Raw genomic sequence first — 10,400 nt, 5'->3', positions numbered from 1 at the left:
TAATATGTATATATGTAGACACCCCATTTTTGCACTCGCCTGATTAATCAACTCGTCAACCCGATCGCAATGGTTCCCAATGATGGATGTTTATTCCAATGCTTTATTCTGTTACCAGATATGTTTCAGAAATCCGGATGAGGTATCTCGAACTGACAAAACCTTAGAAACCACGCTATGCTAGGAAAATACGACCCCAGAAACATAGAAATCATCATCTTGCAGACCAAAAAGAAGCTTCACGATAAAAATCACTAAAAATGATCAAATTACTAAAATACCCCTAATCTTAAAACATCCCTAGAGCCTACGTTACGTTTAGGAAAACTCATTCAAACACATAAAATAACAAATCGAAACCAAATAAATCATTTCGCCAATTTTTACAGAATTCGATAAAATTATGAAAATGCTCTAATAAAGTTCACGACTATTTCATACAAAAAACTTCATAAATGACAAAAATCAACATTCTCATCGAATTCCTTATGAAAAACTGATTCCAAAACATCTTGGAACATTGAAAAAAGACTTAAAACGTAAAAAATCCTCTCCGAGGGCAAAATGGTAATGTTACAATTTTAATAATTAAAACTTTCGAAATTAATAACTAAACCATTAAATAATGTAAAGTAAAATATTAATAAAATTAAATTTAAAATTTTGAACCGAAAAATTGATCAATCAGGCTTTCAGGCAAAATTGTTGATAGTTGCCAGGATATTTATTCAAGGACCCCTCCATCTGGGGGCCCAAAGAATTAAAGATATAATAAAAGGGGGTTCTCCAAAAATTAAAGTCAATCAAGTAAAGCTAAAGTCAAGATATTAAAAGTCAACCAAGAAAGACTAAAGTCAAAGTATTAAAGTCAATCACATAAGATTAAAGTCAAAACCCTAAATCAAAATCCTAATTTAAACTAATCAAGTCAATCTCATAAGACTAAAGTCAAAATCCTAAATCAAAACCCTAATCTAAACTAATCAAGTCAATCTCATAAGACTAAAGTCAAAATCCTAAATTAAAACCCTAAAGACTAAGTCAATGTCATAAAACCAAAGTTAAAACCCTAATTAAAACCCTAAAAGAAACCCTAATCAAATCATAATTCTCCTAAAAAACTTTATAAATAGGAGCCTCCACACCCTATTTTCGTATCAAAGAAAAAATCCTAGAAAAAGTAAGTGAAGAAGCCTCCACAACCTCTCTAAAATCCTAATTTTGGAGTCCCAACTCCTTACCTAACACCCATACTTCGATTTTAGCCTGAAAAACACCTAGAAACCTTTCAAAAACACCCCAAAATTCACAACAAATTCGAAGCATCCAAATTCAAGAAGGTGATACCTTGCCTCGGAGATCAGAAATCAGATCCGAAGACAGAACGAAGTAAGGAGTACGGAACAATGAGCAGTTTCACAAGATCTGAGGGAATATAACATTTGCGTATCGAAGCTAACATTTCTATTATTTTTTATCTAGGTTTTGCCATTAGCAATGTAGTCTTATTTAGGATAAGTAGAGACCGGCATTGGCTGGGCGAGGTTGGTGCCTAACACCTTCCAACCCCGTAATGTGATCCCCGGATTCAGTTTTTCTATAGTAGATTAGTTTTTTATCCGTTTAGAGTCATTGATCGGTTCCTAGACCGTAATAATTAAGGTGGTGACTCCCAAACCTCAAGGGTCAAAAGCGGATCCGCGCACCCCGCAGATCGAGGGCGCTTTCAGTGGCGACTCCACTAGGGACATTGAGGATCAAACTTGAAAAACCCCAAGTATGGGAGCATTGCTAAAATAATTTAGAATGTTTTTTGTTCATTTTGTTTGTTTATTTGTTTATTTATTATTTTATCTATATCTTTGTTTTTTGTTATCTTTGGTTCGATTATTGAGCATGTGTTTTGATGTTGAGTAGTTGGCTTTAACATATTATTCTTGTGATTCAATCAAGAGATCATCTAAGGTGATCCTAAATAATGCAGGGTTTCAGGATGGTTGGTTTTATCGAAGATAGTATAATGATTGTTGGACCGTGACGTTTTTTTTTACAGGTGTAGATCTATTTTATTTTTATTTTTTTTAGGAGTGTGCAATGGATCCTTGGATAACATTTTCTTTTCTTAGTTTTTTAAGATTTTTTTTTTTAAAAAGAAAAAAAGAGAGAAGTATGTGATTAGTTTTTTTTCTCTTTTTAAAAAAAAAATAAAAAAAAAAAAGAAATTTTTTTCAGGCAAGTCATGCAAAGAGGAAAGAAAAAAAATATAAAAAAATGGATTTTGAGGTTCTATTAACAGCAACCCACTGTTTGTAATTTTTAGAGTGGTGTGCCCCCAGTATAAATCTATTTTTAATGGGCAAACCCTTAATACTTTTATTATGATGGATGGTGTGCCGTTAACAGAAGAATTGTTTTACATTTCCTATCTCCTTTCTCAAAGAGAAAGAAGACAGCAAGAAAAATAAACAATCTTTCTATCTCTCTCTCTGCCTTCTAAGTTCACACTTCGCTGCACGTTTTCTCTTTAATTCTTGAACTGTTTTTCGATATCTTTGATTTAATGGAGGCAGCCCAGCAAGGACCTGATCGAATTATTTCGACTAACTCTTCTGAATCGCTGAACATATCAACGCTAGATGTGGAGGAGAGAGTTGCTGTCCCTTCAGCACATTGGAAAAAAAACTCGCCTTCTTTCACTATTTTTGTTCAAAAAAAAAACAAACAAACAAACAAACAAAGTGTTGAGTGTGCGTATTGTTGGTAGCCAACGGAAGAGGTAATGAGGTGTGTTGCTGTTGCATGTTGCTGGCAGCAACATATATAAAAAAGAAAAGCTTTTCTTTTGTACGTGTGTGTGCAGCCAAATAAAAAAAAAAAAGCAGCAAAGATGTGCTGTTCAGCTACAAAAATAAAAAGAAGAAAAAGATAATGTGGGAGTGTTGCCGTTGCATTTTGCTGGCAGCAACATATATAAAAAGAAAAGCCTCTCTTTTGTTCTTTTGTACGTGTGTGTGCAGCCAAATAAAAAAAAACAGCAACAAACGTGCGTGCTGTTAAGCTTAAAAAAAAAAAAAAGAGGGAATGAAGGCGTGCTTGGTGTTGCTGCCAGCAACATTAAAAAAAGAAAGTTGAGGTTTGGTGTTGACAACAACATGTTGGCTAGCAAATTTTTTTTATAATAAACCTGTGAGTGTTGCTGACAGCAACATAAAGCTTGTTGTTTTAATTTTTTTTATGAATGAGCTAGTCTTACTAGCTTAGTAAGATTTTCTTTTTACTGCAAGTCATTGACCTCCTCACGTGACATTTAAGAGTGATTCAATGTCACGTACTTATGAAGGGCGAAAGTCTAAGCACTTTATAAAAAAAAAGTATTTTAAGAAAATTCTTTTTATTTGAGTGTTGATTTTAAATTTGATTTTCTAATCGCCCATTTTCAAAACAATGGATCAAATAAAAAGTGAAATTTAGATCCAAACGTTTCTATTAAAACTAGAAGTTTGTGACATTGGATTATCAATATGATGGACCACGTGGCCTAATGACTCTTAGTAAAATTTGAAATCGTATGAGTTGGTCACACTAGCCTATGTTCTCAAAGGATTTGCCATGCATGTTTTTCGAAAAAAAAAAAACAAAAAGGTCAACAAATTGTGTGAAATTGTTAAAGCAAAGCATTGACTCAATTGAATCCTTAGTGCATCACGTGATGTGTTATTGATAGAATTTCTCCATATTTTCATGTGGTAATTTTTCAAGTAAACTTTTGTCATATCACACTTTTGTCGATATTTGGAAGTTGGGTCATGCTGTTCAACTTAATTGAACTATTTTACTCTCATTTGACATGGCACATTTTCTTAATGCATCATTTACCATGATATATGCATATTTGCTCATGATCAGTTCTTCCTTTGTCGTTTGATGCTATTGATTTAATGTGTTATGCTTGCTCTTGTCATATGCATTTATTCAATCTTTGATAATTTGATTGGTATGATCTATTGATTTTTAGATACATGATGTCATTGATGCTTGAATATATGTTGTGGTTTGATCAAGCCTATGGGTCCATTTGTTTGAAAAAGGCCCCGGGCACACCCCACCCTGTTTTGCACACACCACATGCACGTTTACTGTTTTGCACACTTACACATCCTATATAGCCAACGTGGCACTAGTGCGTGGCCCGGTCTCTTTGGAGATGCGACGTCATTCATGAAAAGCATAACTCCAGTCACGTACCTTAGGGTATATCAAACTGGGGCATCAATACCGTCTGATCAGGTGATTCTAAAAGGTATATTGATGCACCCAGGCTGGAGCGACCTGAGCCTTTTACCTATTGTGAGCCACACAGTCACATGTCCTGATTGCCAACGTAGTACTAGTCTGTGGTCGGTCCCTTCGTGGGATGCCAAACCATTTATGAAAGCTACAACTCTTGACTCGTACCCATAAGTATGTAAAAGATAATCTAAGTATATCAATTGCACTTCTTGGTCAAAACCGGTGCCTAAGCACGATCTTGCCCCGCTGTACCCTACTCTACGAGGGGGATAGACTACGTCTATTCTAGACGAGAGGTATTTAAGTGTGCCCTTGCTCAGCATCGTGCGCCACCTCTCAACTGGAGATCAAACTGGCTATTTTTGACTTCAGAGAAGTGAGTTGAGGTTTTAGATTATCACCTATATGGTATATCAAACCAAGTCACCACGTATCGAAAAGTATATAGGTGTATTTGGGCAAGGGTGGCCAGATAAAATGCATTGCACATAGTAAGCTTAGAGTCTAGAAATCTTCCTTGTAGGTCACGACTCGAACTTATCATGGGTGTTCCCAGGTTGTTTATTGAATAGAACCTTGTGAATGATGAATGTATGTGAATGATGAGATCAGAACGCATGTGAATGATGAGATGAATGTATAAAATCAAAATGCATGTAAAAGATGAGATGAATGTATATGAATGTTGAGATCAGGAATGTGCGGGTTTGTCCTCAAGGATAAATTTTTTATTGTTTAACCTGATTTGAAATTACAGTATCAATGGGTGCACCGACCCAATAAAAATCCATTTTAAACTTGACAATGATTCATAATGACCCAGTCCATCTCAATCCAACGATCATTATGGGCCGATCCATTTGAATCAAAATGGAATTCAAAGTAAAATGTTTTCCAAAAGAGAAATACTTTCCAAAAGTAAAATGTTTTCCAGAAGAATAAGATATTCCAAAAGGAAATGCTTTCCAAAAAAAGTTTTCTAAAAGAAAATATTTTCAAAAAAAAAAAAAAAGGAAGACTAATATTTTTCAAAAAAAAATGATTTACAAAAGATTTATTTTTGCATGAAAAATTATTGAAATATGTTTGTGAAAATTATTATTCAATAAAAACATTATTTTTCAATAATTTTTAAGAGTGCAATAAAATTATTTTCCTTCTGAATAATCATTGAATAGATGAATTGTTTAATGGATTAGTGCACAGAATTCAATAAAATCTCAGGATTCATTAAAATGTTATCAAGGGGGTAACACTGAAACTAGTTAAACTCACATTCAATGAGGTTTAAGAGTTATCATTGTACCTAAGCTCAATCGTCCATCGTCTAGTTAGGGTTACTAGTCCAGTCAGTTGGAATGAACGTCAACGCCAAATGAATCCTTTAGAATATCTCAATATTTTTCAGTTGTTTCCTGAAGATCATAGTGCCTCAACCCTGTCGGTTGCAAGCAATGTCTCAGTCCTCAGTCCTAATTAAGCCCGGTGTGAGTAGTTGTCTTGAGTTTTCATGAGTCATTTGGGTTAGCTCGAGTCCTTTTTTTCAGCAACGTCATGTCTTCTTTAAATTGAGTCTACTCTTTTCCTGGTTAGTCGAGTTAGTTTATCGAGTTTATAGAGGTGTCTGTCGCCCCTTCTGAATTTGATTGGATAAGGAAAAAATTTTGAATACCTCAAGCGCATTAACGAATTAACTAATAATCTATCTTCAAGGATATATTTTTCTCCTGAACAAAAAGATAAGAGTCGGGCTCAAGAAAGCAAAAGTCATTGACCTCGGAACAGAAATAAATTCCTAAAGAGATTCAAATAGAAACCATCATATCCCTAGAGGAACATAAGGGGATAATGAATTTTCTCAAAAATTTCAAAAGACTTGTTCGCGTGGGCCTATGAGGATATGTTAGGTGCAAGCTTGGGTGTTGTTTGACACGGATTAGATATTGAATTGATAAAATGATATCAAAGAAGATCTTACAAAATGTATCACTGCTAGACTTCTCAACATGGTAGAGCTTCCAGAATAGATTACCATTATCAGATTAATAAAACAGTTGAAGCGGTATTGATCTCTGATAATGAGTCATACATCAAAGCTTAGGTTATCACTCTGTGTTCAAAGTTCGAGATTCAACATCACATTATCTCTCTATCGTCCTCAGATTAATGGAAAGGTTGAAGCAGCCAATAAAATAGCTCAAAACAATCATCAAGGAAATGTATCAATCACAGCAGGATTAGTTAGAGAAGTTACCATTCACACTAGGGGTACATCATACTTCAATACGGTCTTCCACTGGAGCTATTCCTTATTTTCTAGTGTATGATATGGAAGCAATCTTACCAATTGAAATGTAAATCCCGTATCTCAAGGCCCTCAAGGAAAGTCAATTGTTAGAAGCAGATTGGGTTCATCAACGGTATGAAGAATTAAGTTTGATCGAAGAAAAATGACTAAGAGCTTTGTATCACATACAAGCTTATCAAAGAAGAGTTGTCCGTACGTTTGACAAAAAGATCAAGGCCCGTCACCTACAAGTCGGGGATTTCATACTCAAAGAAAATCGAGCACCTATCTTTGACCCTAGAGAGGAGTTCAAACCAAATTGGGGTGGATCGTTAATCATCAAAGAAATATTACTCGAAAAAACTGTCAGACTTCAAGATCATGATGGAATCGAATTACCAAAACCAACCAACCTTGACCAAATTAAACGGTACTACATTTAGGAGGCCATCTTTGGCCGAATCAATTCTCCTATTACTCAGTTCAATATATCCTTTCTCAACCCTTTTGCAGCCTTTTCAAAAAGAAAAATTATGCATTTTTCTTTCTCAGCCCATTCACCTAACCTAAGGGAGGAAAAAATTTGAACTACATTTTGGTCTGATTCCAAAATTCTAGGGTACGTAAGCAACCTGAGAAGTTACTTCAGGCCCGACCACATCAAAATAAAATAATAGATTCCCCGACAAAGAAAAAAATCTAAAAAAACAAAAATTCAAAAGAAAAAGAAATATCATCCAAAATGGGGAAGAAAATTCAAGAAAAAATTTTAAATGAAATGCCACACAAGGGGCATTTGAATTTTTGAGCCTCAAAATTCCTTTCTTTTTATACCCAGTCCTAAGCCTACCTATAAAAGTCCTCCAAAGCACCGTACAAAAAGTCAAGGAAGATAGCGAAGCATGATGAGACAGTAAAAGATAAAAAATAAAAAAAATAAAAATGATGAAGCCTACTAAGTTGAAAATCCAAAAATGGCGACTTAGGCAAAAATTAAGGCAAACTCGCAAGGTTGAAAATCTGAAAGGACAACTTTGTCAACAATCAGAGCCAAGAAAAAAAAAAGTTCGCTAGATCGAAAACTTGAAAAGGCGATCTAAGCAAAAGCTAGAGCAACAAAGAAAAACAAAAGAAAATCCCAAGCTAAGAGCGGTCCGAACTGAAACATCAGAAGTCCGAATAATCAAGTTCAATACTTAGCTTAAACCAAGCATAGACTCGGAAGCCACAAGTATATTGTCTACGATCGATCTGAAAATTCTTACTTCCCCAAGTAAACCAAGGGAGAGAAGGATGAATTCTATGATGAGTCTCAAAAGGAAATATTTTTGTTCTCTTGAGCCTAACTCAAAATCTTCAATAAAATTAATCAAAAGTTGGATCTTTATTGCGCTTGTGGTAATCAAATATTTTAAACCTTCATACAAGGGGCATTTTTCTTTTTCTCCTAATATGTAGTTTCTCCTTATACTAGGGGTATTTTTTTAATTTTTTACATGATGTATTCAATTATCTCCAGTGCCATATTTATTATCAAACTAGGGGCATTTTGTTTCTGAGCAATGTTAATCCTAAAAGATAATGGGAACCCCAAACTTAAGGTTACCCTCTTGATAACAGTTTTTTGGAAAACCCTTGAGGTTCAAAAAGAAATAAAAACTCAGGTTTTAAATTCATAAAATTTTTGGATAAAACCTTGAGTTTCAAACAAATACATTTTGGATCTCACATAGGAGATGGGCATTCATTCTGTCCCAGATCTATTCATTCCCAGATTCAATCCCTTTTTTCCAGATTCATTTTCAATCGTTCTTTCCCAGACTTATTTCTTCATTCTTAGTTTTACTCAGCCAGTTACCGCCGAGGGTTTTCTCGGAACTATGCTCAGATGCCGCCGAGGGTTTTCTAAGAATTATGCTCAAATGCCGCTGAGGGTTTTCTTGGAATTATACTCATTTACCGCCGAGGGTTTTCTCGGAGCTATGCTCAGATGTCGCCGAGGGCTTTCTCGGAATTATACTTAATTATCGTCGAAGGTTTTCTCGAAATTATGCTCAGTTACCACCGAGGGTTTTCTCGGAACTATGCTCAGATGCCGCCGAGGGTTTTCTCGGAATTATGCTCAGTTACAGCCGAGGGTTTTCTCGAAACTATGTTCCGATGTCGCCGAGGGCTATCTCGAAATTATGCTCAGTTACCGCCGAGGGTTTTTTCAGAAATATGCTCAGATGCCACCGAGGGTTTTCTCGAAATTATGCTCAGTTACCACCGAAGGTTTTCTCGGAACTATGCTCAGATGCCGCCGAGGATTTTCTCGGAACTATGCTCAGATGTCGCCGAGGATTTTTCTCGGAATTATGCTCAGTTGCTGCCGAGGGCTTTCACGGAACTATGTTCAGTTGCCGCCGAGGGCTTTCTCGAAATTATGCTCAGATGCCGCCAATGGTTTTCTTGGAATTATGCTCAGATGCTGCCGAGGGTTTTCTCGGAACTATGCTCAGATGCCGCCAAGGGTTTTCTTCGAATTATGCTCAAATACAATCGAGGATTTTCTCGGAACTATGCTCAGATGCCGTCAAGGGTTTTCTTGGAATTATGCTCAGATACCGCAGAGGGTTTTCTCGAAACTATGCTCAGATGCCGCCAAGGGTTTTCTTGGAATTATAATCAGATGCCGCCGAGGGCTTTCTAGGAATTATGCTCAGATGCCGCCAAGGGTTTTCTTGGAATTATGCTCAGATGCCGCCAAGGACTTTCTCGGAACTATGCTCAGATGTCGCCAAGGGTTTTATTAGAATTATGCTCAGATGCCGCCGAGGGTTTTCTCGAAACTATGCTCAATTACCGCCGAGGGTTCTCTCGGAATTATGCTCAGATGCCGCCAAGGGTTTTCTTGGAATTATGCTCAGATGCCGCCGAGGGTTTTCTCGGAACTATGCTTAGATACCGCCAAGGGTTTTCTTGGAATTATGCTCAGATGCCGCCAAGGGTTTTCTTGGAATTATGCTCAGATGCCGCCGAGGGCTTTCTCGGAATTATGCTCAGATGCCGCCAAGGGTTTTCTTGGAATTATGCTCAGATGCCGCCGAGGGCTTTCTCGAAACTATGCTCAGATGCCGCCAAGGATTTTCTTGGAATTATGCTCAGATGCTGCCGAGGGTTTTCTCGAAACTATGCTCAGTTACCGCCGAGGGTTCTCTCGGAATTATGCTCAGATGCCGCCAAGGGTTTCCTTGGAATTATGCTCAGATGTCGTCGAGGATTTTTTCGGAACTATGCTCAGATACCGCCAAGGGTTTTCTTGGAATTGTGCTCAGATGCCGTCAAGGGTTTTCTTGAAATTATGCTCAGATGCCACCGAGGGTTTTCTCGGAACTATGCTTAGATGCCGCCAAGGATTTTCTTGGAATTATGCTCAGATGCTGCCGAGGGTTTTCTCGGAACTATGCCCAGTTACAGCCGAGGGTTTTCTCGGAATTATGCTCAGATGCCGCCAAGGGTTCTCTTGGAATTATGCTCAATTATCGTCGAGGATTTTCTTGGAACTATGCTCAGATGTCGCCGAGGGTTTTCTTGGAATTATGCTCAGATGCCGCCAAGGGTTTCTTGGAATTATACTCAGTTTATGCTCAGTTTATATTCACTTCATGCTCAGATTTGACTCATTTCCAACTCAAACTCTTTGAAATCTATCTCAGATTTTAAGTCCACACACTTGTACAGTTGTTACATTAATCAAGGAGAATTTTCTAAAATTCAAGGATCTAACACTGCCAGTGAGAGCTCGCCCTCAAGGACCTGACATTTTTTTAGTTCGGGGAGA

Source organism: Akebia trifoliata, chromosome 11, assembly GCF_017979445.1.
Source record: "Akebia trifoliata isolate Shusen 1 chromosome 11, ASM1797944v1, whole genome shotgun sequence".
NCBI classification, from domain to species: domain Eukaryota; kingdom Viridiplantae; phylum Streptophyta; class Magnoliopsida; order Ranunculales; family Lardizabalaceae; genus Akebia; species Akebia trifoliata.
Note: the sequence above shows the minus strand (reverse complement) of the source record.